Source organism: Triticum urartu, unplaced genomic scaffold, assembly GCF_003073215.2.
Source record: "Triticum urartu cultivar G1812 unplaced genomic scaffold, Tu2.1 TuUngrouped_contig_6622, whole genome shotgun sequence".
NCBI classification, from domain to species: Eukaryota; Viridiplantae; Streptophyta; class Magnoliopsida; order Poales; family Poaceae; genus Triticum; species Triticum urartu.
Window position 1 is genome coordinate 1 of NW_024117398.1, and position 11,074 is coordinate 11,074.

An 11,074-nucleotide genomic window follows, 5' to 3' on the forward strand; every position below is an offset into this window, starting at 1 on the left:
GTTGTCGCCCTCCCGCCTGCCCATTCTCTAGCCTCAGGGTTGATCCAGGTGCTCCGATCCGACTTTGGGTGTGCGTGCTTCAGGCGACGACAGAGGGTGCATGTCGTTACAGAGCGATTGCGGCTGGGAGGAGTCGAGAAGAGCTTGCGAGGAGGATTCAACGGGACGGTTTCCCTTCTCAGCGGGGATTATTAGCGGGGATTATTACGTAATTTTGGGGACGTGGGGCATCCCAAACAAATCTGTGTGGGATTTCGTCTGCCAGCGGCACACACCCATCAGATGGTTTGACTAAATTTGACGGTTGATTTGATCGACCCTGGCTGATCCGGTGGTGCTAATTTATCTAGGTACAATTAGTGGGGTGTCTATAAAAAAGAAAGTGTTCTCTCTTTATTTGTTTCCAAAAAACTCGTTATTTGTTTCTAGAAATCCGTTATTTGTTTCCTAAATTAAATTGCATTAATAAGAGATATCGGTTGATTTGGATAAATTAGGAAAGTTTAGTCCGTGACTTTTTGTACGTTAGGAAAGTGTTGCTTTGCTAAAAAATGAAGAGAAAAATAAACCAACGTGAAGAGTGGTGGTGGAAGGGAAGACGAAAAAAAACCGGACGAAAAAAACCCAGACAAAAATAATGGGACTATTCAACCAACTCGTCCATTAAAAATAGAGATGCATGATTGAAAGCACCAAGCCAAAATCTCTCCATGCTGCGAACGGTAGTAGTCGGTGGCAACTATTTAGCTGTTTGCGTTTTTCTAGGCCAACACAGGAACCCGAGTTGTTTGTTTTGAACTTATGGTCCAAATCAATGATAGAGGTCTATAATGCTTGCGTTCACTGCCACGGCTCTCCACGGCTATAAATCTGAAGTACTACTACCTTGCTACTACACGCAGGCGGAATATGGGATACCAAGCAGAGCAACGAAGGGAAATGGTCGCACGGCAAGACCATGCCGGTGAAGAACGTCCAGGCGCTGGCCGCGAACGCAGCGGAGCTGACGGAGGAGGCCATCAAGCGGTACATCAGGCCGGCGAGGGCCGACGATGTCGCTGTTGCTGCTCATGGTGATGATAACAGCCAGAGCATTCCCGTAATTGACCTTGGTTCCCAGAGCTATCAGCTGGAGGCCGCCAGGCTCAAGTCTGCATGTGAGGAGTGAGGCTATAGCCGGCTATTTAAAACTATACTCAAGTCTGCATGTGAGAAGTGGGGCTTCTTTCAGGTATGATTTTGTTCCATGTTTGAACATTTTCTCCATGAACTATGACATCATATATGTCTTTGCTTTCCGTGGTCTGCTACATTAAATAAATCCAACTATGAAGACATAGTTCATATAAAACAAATGGTGTATTTTTCGTAACAGATAATAAAATTATAACAACTCTTAAATCAGCATTGCAGAATATGTACATAGGGATACTAATTGATTTTCATTAGGGTACTCTCTGACCCTACTTAGTTCAACCAAATGAAGCAAAATTTCTGAAAGTGGTGCGATTCTGAAAACTTGTAGTTTGGTTGAACTAAATAAGGATCAGAGGGTACCCATTTGCATCCCCGTGTGCACATGTTTTGTTGGCCAAATTAAAGACATAAAGACCTGTGTCAACTCTATAATTTTGAGAGTATATCTTTTGTTAGAGAGGGCTCAGATCGATTAGTACTAGCTGCAAATAGAAATACATGGAGGCTAATGCTAGGCGTTAGTCTGTTACATCTCCTCTTGGATCTGTGTATTGTTAAACGCTGGAAAATAATTTTGATTGCAGAAGGGGTGCGGCGATATATGTGGACATGGACATGCAACAGAATCAAATGGCCAACAAAATAATAAATACTTTCAGCAATATACTGCATGGAGTGCAAGCTTCGACCAAAAAGAAAGGATAGTAGTACTAGTACACAAATACTTGATTTCAAGAATGAATTTAACAAAAAAAAAAGGTTCAATTCATTTAGATATAAAGTTCAAACTAAAACTTGTATGTATAGAATGATGGAGCATAAATATATCAAACAGCATGCCTACGACATATTGTACTGTACGGAGACAAGAGTTGTCACAACTAAACCCGTAATGATTGTAACCACCAAACAGATGTTTAGTACTTCCTCTGTAAACAAACTTTAGTGACCTTATTTCAAAAAAGTAAAAAACTTCAGTGACCTAAATGCCTTACATTTGTTTGCAGAAGGAAGTAGTGACCTAAAATGTCTGACATTTGTTAACAGAGGAAGTACGCAATAAGTTGGAGCCACTAAATATTTTTTTACCCGTAGAAAGAAGTTGGAGCCAATAAATGTTAAGTCAATGCAAAAGAAAAAATGCATTGTCAGGAAAAACAAGCTATTACAGGAGAAAATGAAACATAGTGATCTGGCAAAAAGAACTAGAAACAACAAAGCATATGAAGTAATAATTCATTCACCATCAGAAAATATATATCAATAACTATGTGTTGCCTTAGATGAGCAAATAAATAGGTCTCTAGAGTAAAGAAAATATTGCAGGCCAAATGTGCAGGTCACACTGCTAATTCAAAAATAAGTTGAGCAATCCTATTCCAAGTTTGTCACCCTTTATAGCTCCTTTCAGACTGAAATACTGCAGTTTTTCTCCAAGGAGCCAATACATGTAATACATACAATTTGCAGGTGAAAAACCATGGAATTCCTGACACAGTTATTTTTGCAGGTACATATTTTAAGTCCTATACCATGACTAGCTAAACCTTGAAACAACAAGAAGCGGTGTCTCTGATATGATTTTTTTTTTCAATGCAACAGGGAATCCATTGAGTTGTACTCCTCTGAGCTGATGAGGGTGACTGGCTCGCTCATGGCAATCATCGCAAGAAACCTAGGTGTTGAGCTCCCCCAGAGATACGTACGTGAGTCAGGCATTGAGGATGACCTACTACCCTGCATGCCCCGTGGGTCATGATAAAGTTTTGGGGATTTCACCCCATTCCGACATTTCAATGCTAACGCTGGTATGGGAGCTGAATATGGTGGGAGGGCTCCAGATCAAGAGACAAGATGCATGGGTGCCGGTAAAACCCCAGCCCAAGGCATTGGCGGTGAATGTTGGTGACTTTCTTGAGGTATATCTATGCACCCGTTGATATATTAATTTGTTATCCATTTCTTATTAGGATATACTGTCTAACATCGTATTAGTATTTTGTCAGGTTGTGAAGACTAAAATGCCACATACTCGCTCTAATAAAGAAGTCCCCAATTATTAACATGAGCCCTCTTTATTTGTAGATATTGACAAACGGAAAGTACCAAAACATTGAGCACAGGGTCACCGTTAATCCTCACAAGGAGAGGATGTCCATTTCTGCTTTTCACCTCCCAAAGTTTGATATGAGCGTGGGCCCACTATCTGAAATAGTTGGAGCCGAGGTCAAGAAATACAAGACCCTGAGGGTGGACGAGGTTGCTATGCCATGCTTAGCGTCTGAGTCTACAAGAGCAGAAATTTCAACAGCCGTAGTTGCTATAATAAACTATATAGGCCCGAAACATTTGCGCTGCTCCACTTTGGTCATGCTTAATTGACCGATGTATACGAAGGTGAGCTAATAAATGTATCCAGATGTGAGATAATAAATCAGAATGTGTACTCCTCGAAATTTAGAAAGCTTTTCTAATTAAGCTGAAAATGTACTTAACCATAGCATTTGCATGTGGTTGTATTTTGGGTTACTAACCCAAGTGGCCCAGTGGAGTAACTTGCTAACCGTGGAAAAGTGGCAATCCAGTGGTGCAAACCTGACATGTTAAGAAGGCCATGGAAAATGATGGAGTAGTTACAGGGCAGAGTATTAGGTTGTACTTGATCAATTGGCCATGTTAATTAGTCTATAAATAAAGTTAACTGTGTGGCTTCCCAGTAGTACTGATTTGGCCATGTGGTTTTGACTTGTGAGAGACAATCAGTTTAGAATTACAAGAAGCCACTAAAACTAGGCAAGAATTTGCATCGCAGTCTTGTATGCAGCAGAGTTGCTCTTGACAGCCCAAAGGTGCCATCAAATATTCCAAGCAAAGTTGCACATGCACCTAGAACAATGCGACAGCAGATAAAATCTAATCTAGTTGCTTATCGCCCTAACCTCGTTGATGGGATTCAAAGAAAAAAAATACTTACAATTCATTTGTCCTCTTCTTGTGCCCTCTTCAGGCTTGGACTTTTCCAGCCAGTTTGTCCGGAACAGTATTTGCACTTTGCTTCGAAGGCACTTTCCTGGGATCTGGGCTGCTTCCGTAGTCTAGAAGCTTGCAGGTTCAGGGTAAACAATGCAGCGCCATTATCGAATGGATCTCGTGAACGGTTGACAAAATGATATGATATTAGCACATATATAATCTTATGCACACTAGTGGAGTTCATATGTGCTCTACCTGATACCCCCAACACCAGAACCAAATATACAGAGATGTCACCACCACTTCAACCTACTGCATGTACAGTGTTTTTTTTTTCTTTCGAAAAGGGGTTACCCCGGCCTCTGCATCAGAACAATGCATACGGTCATCTTATTAAAACAAATAAATAAGGTTGTAACAATGTTTCAAAAGTCTCCAACTGAAACAAAAGCTCACGCAGAGCCAAATAGGCTAGAAACACATACTAGCCAAAACAGGGACGCCACAACCGGCTGGCTAAAGCAAGATAGGTAAACTAATTGTCTATTCTATTACATGACCGCCATCCAAACCGGTTGAAGATATCCCGCGCTACCATCTCCCAGCGGATAGATCCAGTAACCAAATGCTCCCTGGCCTCCATCGGAGTGAGTAGCGACCACGAACGGATCAATGCCGTGGCTCGGAAGATAACCTGCATAAAATGAAATCATGATGTTCTGTTAAAAATCAAATCATTTCTGCAATTCCAGATAGTCCACAGTAAAGAGCATACTCCCACACGAATATGTCTCGCTAAGTCAGGCTCAATCCCATTAAGCCATGTCCCAAATAACATGTTAACAGAATTCGGTGGAGTAATATTGAAAGCAATGTGGACGGTGCGCCAAAGAACTTTGGCCAGCGGGCAATCAAGAAACAAGTGCTTAATTGTCTCATCCCGATCACAGAAACTACACCTAGTTGATCCTGTCCAATTATGCTTTGTTAGGTTGTCCTTGGTTAAAATGACTTGTTTATGGACAAACCACATAAACACTTTTATTTTCAAAGGAACTTTGACAGCCCAAACATGTTTGAAGGTAGGAATGAAGCTCGAATTGATTACATCAATATACATTGATTTAACTGTGAATACTCCAGACCTAGTTAGCTTCCAGCGTAATTCATCGGGTTGTTGGGACAATTGAACCTCCATCAGTCTCCTAACTAGACGAAGTCATTCTTCCCAACGATTGCCCGCTAGCGACCGTCTAAACTGAATATTAAGGGGGATAGATTGAAATATCGTTGCAACGAACACCTCACGACGTTGAACAATACGATATAAAGACGGGTATTGAATGGCCAAGGGTGTCTCTCCGAGCCAAGTATCCTCCCAGAACCGTGTACTAGCGCCGTTGCCAATAATAAACTTTGCCCTATTAAATAAGGATTGTTTGACTTTCATCAGTCCTTTCCAGAAAGGCGAGTCGGTCGGCCTAACTGTCACTTGTGACAAAGTTTTGGTTTGAAGGTACTTGCTACGAAGTATTTGCGCCCACATGGCATCAGTCTCATGGGATAGCTTCCACAACCACTTACTAAGAAGGCATCTGTTCTTAACTTCGAGATTCTCAATACCAAGCCCCCCTTGGTCTTTCGGTCTACAGATGATATCCCATTTAGCTAGCCGGTACTTTCTTTTTAGTTCATCACCCTGCCAAAAGAAGCGTGATCGATAAAAGTCCAGTCTTTTCCTTACTCCAACTGGGACTTGAAAGAACGATAAGAGAAACATAGGCATACTCGTGAGCACCGAATTTATCAAAATTAGTCGGCCTCCGTATGACATGAGCTTGCCCTTTCAACAACTCAGTTTCTTTTCAAATTGGTCTTCGATGCACTTCCATTCTCTGTTTGTCAGCTTACGATGGTGGATTGGTATGCCGAGGTAAGAAAAAGGTAGCTCCCCCAAATCACACCCAAACAATTGCCTATAAGCCTCTTATTCTTCTTTGGCTCTACCAAAGCAGAACAACTCACTCTTGTGAAAGTTAATCTTAAGCCCGGTCAATTGTTCGAAAAGGCATAACACCAGCTTCATATTTCTCGCCTTGGCCAAATCATGCTCCATAAAAATGATTGTATCATCAGCGTACTGAAGAATGGATACTCCTCCATCAACAAGATGAGGTGCCAAGCCACCGACTTGACCATTCTCCTTAGCCCTTCCTATCATAAGTGCTAACATATCAACCACAATGTTAAACAGGATAGGGGACATCGGATCTCCTTGTCTTAGGCCTTTATGTGTCTGGAAGTAATGACCAATATCGTCATTCACCTTAATTCCAACACTTCCTTTTTGCGTGAATGATGTAACCTGGCGGCGCCAGGCTTCATCGAAACCTTTCATACGCAATGCCTGTTGGAGGAATGGCCATTTGACTTTATCGTACGCTTTCTCGAAATCCACCTTAAAAACTACTCCATCTAGTTTTTTAGAATGGATTTTATGGAGCGTTTCATGAAGGACAACCACCCCTTCAAGGATGTTTCTATCCGGCATGAAAGCAGTTTGGGACTATTGCACCACAGAATGCGCAATCTGTGTAAGCCTATTAGTCCCGACCTTGGTGAAGATTTTGAAACTAACATTAAGCAGGCAGATCGGCCTGAACTGCTCTATTCTCACAGCATCCGTTTTCTTAGGAACCAATGTGATAGTTCCAAAATTCAATTGAAATAGATGAAGTTGTCCAGAGAACAGATCATGGAACATAGGTAACAAATCCCCCTTAATAATGTGCCAGCACTTTTTGTAAAACTCAGCCGGGAAACCATCCGGTCCGGGAGCCTTATTGTTTTTCATCTGTGCAATAGCATCAAACACTTCTTTCTCTGAGAACGGAGCAACCAAAATATCATTATCGGCATCTGATAGTTGAGGCACATCCTCAATCCTGGACTCATCGAGGGACACATAGCTATCCTCGGGATGTCCAAATAACTGCTTGTAATATTCGGTTATATAAGTTTTTAGGTTATCCTGTCCTAAAATAGTACCTTCGTCTTGCTCAAGCTGGAAGATTCTCTTCTTTCTATGCTTGCCATTAGCAATTAAGTGGAAGAATTGAGTATTTGCGTCCCCCTGGACAACTTTGCAGACCTTAGCCCGCAATGCCCACTTCAATTCTTCTTCGCGGAGAAGTTCTTTCAACCTCTTCTCCGCCTCGATTTTAACCTGAAGCTCTGCTGGCTGCAAAATCATGGATTCAGCCTGTATGTCAAGGGTCTGAATAAGAGAAAGGAGCCTGTCCTTTTCAATCTTATACTCCCCACTAAGGTGTTTAGCCCACCCCTTTAAGAAACTTCTCAAATGCCTAATCTTATTCTGCCAACGCTCGACCGAAGTCCTACCTCCTGCACCCTTAGCCCATTCCCTGGCAATCAGGTCCAAGAAACCTTCGCATTCAAACCAGGCCATCTCAAAAGAAAAGGTATCCTTGTTTCCCACGTGGTTCGGCTCCCCCGAGTCCACGAACAAAGGAGTGTGATCGGATATTCCACGCGAGAGGGCTTGTACTGTTACGAGAGGGTACTTCTGTTCCCACTCAACGCTCGCGAGAACTCGATCAAGCTTTTCGTACGTCGGGTTTGGTAAAGCATTAGCCTAGGTGAACTTTCTACCAGAAAGCTCTATCTCCCTCAGATCCAAGCTTTCAATAATGGTATTGAACATAAACAACCATCTGCCATCAAAATTATCGTTGTTCTTCTCCTCTCTCCTCCGAATGATATTGAAATCACCCCCAACTAAAATTGGAAGCTGCTCAGACCCACAGATTCGAACAAGGTCCGCCAAAAACTCCGGTTTAAGCTCGGGCTGTGCGGCACCATATACCGCCACCAAAGCCCAATTGAACCCATCAGCTTTTGACCTGACTTGAAACTTAACCGCAAAGTCACCCATCACTATGCTGCGGACTTCTAGTGAGTCACATCTCACACCAAGCAAGATCCCACCCAATCTTCCTCGCGGAGGAAGGCAATGCCAATCAAAGTCAATACCGCCCGCAAGAGAGGTAAGAAACTGGGGCGCAAAGTTCTCACGACCAGTTTCCGAGAGAGCAATAAAGTCTAAACGATGCTCTAAAGATGCCTCAACAAGAAACCTTCTTTTAGCCAAGTCTTTCAGACCTCTGCTATTCCAAAATATTCCTTTCATAATTCATCATGAAATTTTTTGGTAGTCCGAATCCTAGCACTCCTATGAACCGCAGAATCGGGGTAAATCTTCTGTTTCCATTTGCGCTTTGGTTTACTAGGTTCTTCCGCTCGGTCCTCATAACCGGGCTCAGTGGCACTAACTACTGTATTAGCCTGAGGAACATCATCATCCTCAGACTCCTGGTTTGATGGTGCTAGATCCGCACAGAAGTTATTGAGCACTTGGACCCCCAACTCGTCAATCTCCTCATCATTCATGGGCTTTACCGTAGCCAGATTACGAATAATCTCTAAGGCACGTTCTGCTTCCAAATCCAAAAGATCATTTACTGAATTGGAAATTTCACTATCATTAGCCCCTAGTGAAACTCCTAACTGGTTTGCATTATTTATAATTTCCTCATTAGAAAAATGCAATAAAGAATTAGATATGTTGACGGACATACCAGTAGAAATTGCAGCATCCCGAATCTTGGCCGCCCTTATAGCGCACCTCTGCTGCATGTCATCAACCTTCGGGTGGTCCTGGAGACGAGAACTCATCCGTCGCCCCGCAGATACCAGATTGGGGATCCCACCGAAGGAAATAACCTCCTCCCGTGTAACACCTCGCGCTGAAGATTCAGCCAAGGATACCAGAGGAGGCGATGGAGGGCTCACAAGGCCCATGGACGGGAAGCCGGGGGAGGGATGTGCGGGCGCCGCCTGCCCAGACACTCCCCCCGCCCCACCCCCTGGCCAGAGATGACTGGTGAAGAAGGAGGGAGGGTCGAGGCCACCTGCCCCAGACCCCCCCCCCCAACACCACAGGAGAAGCAGCGGCTGAAGCCGGCACCGTAGGAAAAGGAATCGGGTCCACCTGACCCATACATCCTCCCCCATGACCGGCCATCGTAGGCGTCACCGGTGTCCCCGGCGCCACGATAGGAGGAGAGGAGATCGAAGTCACCTGACCCGGACTCCCCCTCCTAGATACAGCCTCTGAAGCAGACGTCGTCTCCCGGTCCAAGACCACTGGGGTTAATCCCTCCACCCCTGGTCCAACCACAGCCTCAAACTCCAACACCGACAGCATGCACTCAAAACCATCATCAGAATCCACCCGGTCGCTCCAAAGTTTGGGAGGGGCAGATGCTGGCTCAAAAGATCCAAACCTCAACGTGCTCATCAGCGCCGACGGAGCTGGGGCTGGCTGAGCCCCGGGTCCATCCCCGGGCAGCTGAGGAGCAGGACTAGATCCAGTAGTCCTCTCTCGCCCAACCTCATCAGTGGGGTCCCCACTAGCACCCGCATCGCCATCACCCTCGTGCATATCCACATCTGTCCCATTAACTGTGACAGCAAACAACTCTGTATCCTCAAACTCAATCTCAAGCGGGAACACCTCTCCCCTATAAGTCCAGTTGACCACATCCGGGACGAACTCGATGTCCAGAACACTCACTAATAGTCGGGCCACCCCATGGGCACGTGTGAATGCCATATCCACTTTCTCAGTTTTGCCAACCATAATCCCCAGACTAGCCACAACTCGAGCATACGTCAAAGACTCGGAGGGGGCCCTGAAAAACCGCAGCCACACCTGAGTGAGAGGCTTTCCCTTGGGCTCCACTTTCTTCCACTCGTGGAACTCTAGGATGCATTTCGTGCCAGGAACCTTGCACAACCCAAAACTCAGCAACCTCTGCAAGTCGTCCACCGTTGGGAAGTCAACCCTAAACACATTGTCCTCAACCTGGACAAGCTCCCACTGAAAATCACCTGGGGCCAGTTCCTGGAGTCTCTGCACAATCTGAGCCTCAGACCCCACTCCCTGGGTAGCTTTCAAAATTCCAGTAGTCAAGCTCTGTGACTCTACCGGAATCTCTCTCGCCGCCGGGGACTCAAAGAACATAAGCTCGGCACAATATACTCCATACATCGTGAGAGCCGGAGCCTGATCACGCAGAAGCGGGCAATCCCCCATGGCGTGTGCTGGTTTACCACACGTGTCGCACAACTCCGCCACACACTCAGCAATGAAGTGACCCTTGTCACCACATCTATAGCATAGCATCTTCTCCTTCTTACGCGCCCACTTGGACGCCCTCTCAGACTCTGCCCGGTCGCCTGCGTCAGTTGTAACCCCATTCCCAGGAATTTCCGCGTTAGCCAAATTCGTCACTACCTCCATCGCCTGGCTAGGCAGCGCATTCGTCTGAACGGGATCGGCCGCCACCTCAGCCTCCTGATGATCCACAACGGCCGGTGGTGGAGGCTGTCTGCGATGACGACCACGACCCCCGCCACGACCACCACGGTGACCACGGTAACCCCCTCTCTGCCGGTAGTCCGGTCCAGAAGCTCCCTCAACAAAACCGCCCGGAGGGCCTAGAAACGGCCTCTCAGCAGAACCATCGCTCTGCCAAGCATACGCACGACCGCCTCCCGTCGATGGCGATCCACGGTGTTGACCATCCCCATACGCATCGTGGCCGTCATCCCCCACTGTCCTCGGGCGGATCATAAGCTTCTCCAGCCACCACGTTCTGTCTCGTCTGCGCTGGGCCCAAGCGCTTATGCGTCGGCCTCGCAACATAGTGAGGTGGCGGCGCAGGACGATGATGCGTGCCGGAAGAAGTAGCCGGGACGAACGGCCGCGGGGAATTGGCTTGGAGCGCCACCCGCGGACCATTGGCCACCTGCACCGGCG

The 11,074-nt window shown here is 45.7% G+C and overlaps 1 pseudogene; it reads left to right on the forward strand.

The window, feature by feature from the left end:
• The first annotated feature begins 902 nt into the window (after window positions 1–902).
• On the forward strand, window positions 903–4,291 carry LOC125530874 (annotated as a pseudogene).
• The last annotated feature ends 6,783 nt before the right edge of the window (window positions 4,292–11,074 follow it).